This window comes from Schistocerca nitens, chromosome 7, assembly GCF_023898315.1.
Source record: "Schistocerca nitens isolate TAMUIC-IGC-003100 chromosome 7, iqSchNite1.1, whole genome shotgun sequence".
Classification (NCBI taxonomy): Eukaryota; Metazoa; Arthropoda; class Insecta; order Orthoptera; family Acrididae; genus Schistocerca; species Schistocerca nitens.
Window position 1 is genome coordinate 311,003,825 of NC_064620.1, and position 4,096 is coordinate 311,007,920.

A 4,096-nucleotide genomic window follows, 5' to 3' on the forward strand; every position below is an offset into this window, starting at 1 on the left:
CGACTAGTTAGCAGGCTAGAGTCTCGTTCGTTATCGGAATTAACCAGACAAATCGCTCCACCAACTAAGAACGGCCATGCACCACCACCCACCGAATCAAGAAAGAGCTATCAATCTGTCAATCCTTCCGGTGTCCGGGCCTGGTGAGGTTTCCCGTGTTGAGTCAAATTAAGCCGCAGGCTCCACTCCTGGTGGTGCCCTTCCGTCAATTCCTTTAAGTTTCAGCTTTGCAACCATACTTCCCCCGGAACCCAAAAGCTTTGGTTTCCCGGAGGCTGCCCGCCGAGTCATCGGAGGAACTGCGGCGGATCGCTGGCTGGCATCGTTTATGGTTAGAACTAGGGCGGTATCTGATCGCCTTCGAACCTCTAACTTTCGTTCTTGATTAATGAAAACATACTTGGCAAATGCTTTCGCTTCTGTTCGTCTTGCGACGATCCAAGAATTTCACCTCTAACGTCGCAATACGAATGCCCCCGCCTGTCCCTATTAATCATTACCTCGGGTTCCGAAAACCAACAAAATAGAACCGAGGTCCTATTCCATTATTCCATGCACACAGTATTCAGGCGGGCTTGCCTGCTTTAAGCACTCTAATTTGTTCAAAGTAAACGTGCCGGCCCACCGAGACACTCAATAAAGAGCACCCTGGTAGGATTTCAACGGGGTCCGCCTCGGGACGCACGAGCACGCACGAGGCGGTCGCACGCCTTCGGCTCGCCCCACCGGCAGGACGTCCCACGATACATGCCAGTTAAACACCGACGGGCGGTGAACCAACAGCGTGGGACACAAATCCAACTACGAGCTTTTTAACCGCAACAACTTTAATATACGCTATTGGAGCTGGAATTACCGCGGCTGCTGGCACCAGACTTGCCCTCCAATAGATACTCGTTAAAGGATTTAAAGTGTACTCATTCCGATTACGGGGCCTCGGATGAGTCCCGTATCGTTATTTTTCGTCACTACCTCCCCGTGCCGGGAGTGGGTAATTTGCGCGCCTGCTGCCTTCCTTGGATGTGGTAGCCGTTTCTCAGGCTCCCTCTCCGGAATCGAACCCTGATTCCCCGTTACCCGTTACAACCATGGTAGGCGCAGAACCTACCATCGACAGTTGATAAGGCAGACATTTGAAAGATGCGTCGCCGGTACGAGGACCGTGCGATCAGCCCAAAGTTATTCAGAGTCACCAAGGCAAACGGACCGGACGAGCCGACCGATTGGTTTTGATCTAATAAAAGCGTCCCTTCCATCTCTGGTCGGGACTCTGTTTGCATGTATTAGCTCTAGAATTACCACAGTTATCCAAGTAACGTGGGTACGATCTAAGGAACCATAACTGATTTAATGAGCCATTCGCGGTTTCACCTTAATGCGGCTTGTACTGAGACATGCATGGCTTAATCTTTGAGACAAGCATATGACTACTGGCAGGATCAACCAGGGAGCTGCGTCAACTAGAGCTGAGCAGCCGGCCGCCCGGGAGTGTGTCCCGGAGGCCCGCGCGAACACGCAAGCGTCCGCTCAATTATTCCGCAAACAGGAGGAGGCTGGGCTCCCCTGCACGATACACCTCGAAACCCTCTCAGGTCCCGGCGGCGCGCAGCGCCGTCCTAAGTACTTGGTCGGGTTCGAGAGAGGCGCAATCGCCCGGAGATAGGCGAGTAGACGCTTTCAGTGCGACCACCCGTGCTCCCAACTGAGCTTGCCGCTGCCGACAGAGGCCCGGGAGCGTGCTGTCGTGGTGTTGCCGGCGGGAGACAACACGCGGCCACAAACAGTGGCCGGGCAGCTCCAACGCCAGCGCCACAGAGGGGCAGAGCCCCACTTGGGTGCCAAAGCGAACTCTCCCAGCACAGCGCACGCGCCAACACATCCGCACAGCTGCGATACAAACCACCTGCGAGAACCGCGGGGGCGACCGAGCAGCAGACGGCGTCGCGGCGCCGAGTGCCGGGCGGCGGCGCATCCTCAACGCACACAGTCCTCAATCGGACCAGCACACTGCAGATGTCCACCGCGCTTCGCACCGGGCCCGCGAGGACCCACTTTGGCCGCACGGCGCCGCGCGTTGGGTGCGCCGGCGCGCAGCTGCGCCGCCTGCCGCGTCCGTCGGCCGGCGCGCCTGCCACTGGGCGCCCCCACCAGCCGGCTGTAGCGCGTGCGCCCACGCAGCGCGCGGCCAGCACGCCGGGCGCTCCCCCCTCACCGGCCGGGGACGGTCCCACCCAGCCACCGCCGCGTATCGCTTCATACCCACATGCCCACTCACGTTCGTGGGTATGACGGGTGTCGCTGAAGCAACCAGTTAATACCTGTACCGATTGTCGCAATCAATGATTCACCTCCAGCGTATACAACCGCGCAACAACGGATTTCCAGTTCATTTGCGTAACTTGGGCAGCAAACGTAGACGTCCATCTACATTTGCAAATTCAGTGGGTCTTGCATGCCTGGATGATATGCGTCACGACACGCCACATCAGCCCACATACATGCTGCGACGTATGCACGAGAGAACACGTGGAAGGTGGCCCGCGTACGTATGCGAATGCCATTGCACAGCTGCGAAGCTCATTGAACACGCAAACTCCCGCCTGACGAACTAGAGGCGACAGGGGAGCGATATAAGTCTTACAGCAGTACACATTACAGTGGATAGCGGGACCATGTGGAACGTACGCACCACTCGCTAGATGTTGTGAGGGTACGCACCGTAACATGAATCAATACGCAGGACACCAGAGAGTGCGAGCACTGACCTATGTTGAGAGGGTTGCGATTAGGCAACGCTACATGAATGTTTCAATTCATATAACAATTACAGGTTAGGTTAGGGCGCAACGTGCGTTAGGTTAGGGCGCAACGTGCGTTAGGTTAGGGCGCAACGTAGGTTAGGTTAGGGCGCAACGTAGGTTAGGTTAGGGCCCAACGTAGGTTAGGTTAGGGCCCAACGTAGGTTAGGTTAGGGCCCAACGTAGGTTAGGTTAGGGCCCAACGTAGGTTAGGTTAGGGCCCAACGTAGGTTAGGTTAGGGCCCAACGTAGGTTAGGTTAGGGCCCAACGTAGGTTAGGTTAGGGCCCAACGTAGGTTAGGTTAGGGCCCAACGTAGGTTAGGTTAGGGCCCAACGTAGGTTAGGTTAGGGCCCAACGTAGGTTAGGTTAGGGCCCAACGTAGGTTAGGTTAGGGCCCAACGTAGGTTAGGTTAGGGCCCAACGTAGGTTAGGTTAGGGCCCAACGTAGGTTAGGTTAGGGCCCAACGTAGGTTAGGTTAGGGCCCAACGTAGGTTAGGTTAGGGCCCAACGTAGGTTAGGTTAGGGCCCAACGTAGGTTAGGTTAGGGCCCAACGTAGGTTAGGTTAGGGCCCAACGTAGGTTAGGTTAGGGCCCAACGTAGGTTAGGTTAGGGCCCAACGTAGGTTAGGTTAGGGCCCAACGTAGGTTAGGTTAGGGCCCAACGTAGGTTACGTTAGGGCCCAACGTAGGTTAGGTTAGGGCCCAACGTAGGTTAGGTTAGGGCGCAACGTAGGTTAGGTTAGGGCGCAACGTAGGTTAGGTTAGGGCGCAACATAGGTTAGGTTAGGGCGCAACGTAGGTTAGGTTAGGGCGCAACGTAGGTTAGGTTAGGGCGCAACGTAGGTTAGGTTAAGGCGCAACATAGGTTAGGTTAAGGCGCAACATAGGTTAGGTTAAGGCGCAACATAGGTTAGGTTAAGGCGCAACATAGGTTAGGTTAAGGCGCAACATAGGTTAGGTTAAGGCGCAACATAGGTTAGGTTAAGGCGCAACATAGGTTAGGTTAAGGCGCAACATAGGTTAGGTTAAGGCGCAACATAGGTTAGGTTAAGGCGCAACATGGGTTAGGTTAAGGGATGGTGTATGAGGGGGGGAGGGGACGAGGTTCGTTCATAGTGATGATGGTAAGTGGACGCCTGAGGCACCCTGAGATGTGTCACGTCAGGATGCACCTTTGGCTCAGGGGAGGTGGTGCGCCGGTTCCGTGGGTGTGGCAAGGGAGTGGCAGACCTGTGTCTTTCATTCCTGCCATTGCTTATATGCTGTGAGACACGCCAGTGTGGTGGTGTTGGCTG

The 4,096-nt window shown here is 55.6% G+C and overlaps 1 non-coding gene across 1 annotated transcript in view; it reads right to left on the reverse strand.

Annotated features, from left to right (window-relative positions):
• Window positions 1–1,450, reverse strand: part of LOC126197140 (small subunit ribosomal RNA) — a 1,909-nt gene extending 459 nt beyond the window's left edge. The window contains exon 1 of the ribosomal RNA XR_007539536.1: window positions 1–1,450. This exon is cut by the window's left edge and continues 459 nt beyond it. This is a non-coding gene — a ribosomal RNA (small subunit ribosomal RNA).
• Window positions 1,451–4,096: the final 2,646 nt, after the last annotated feature.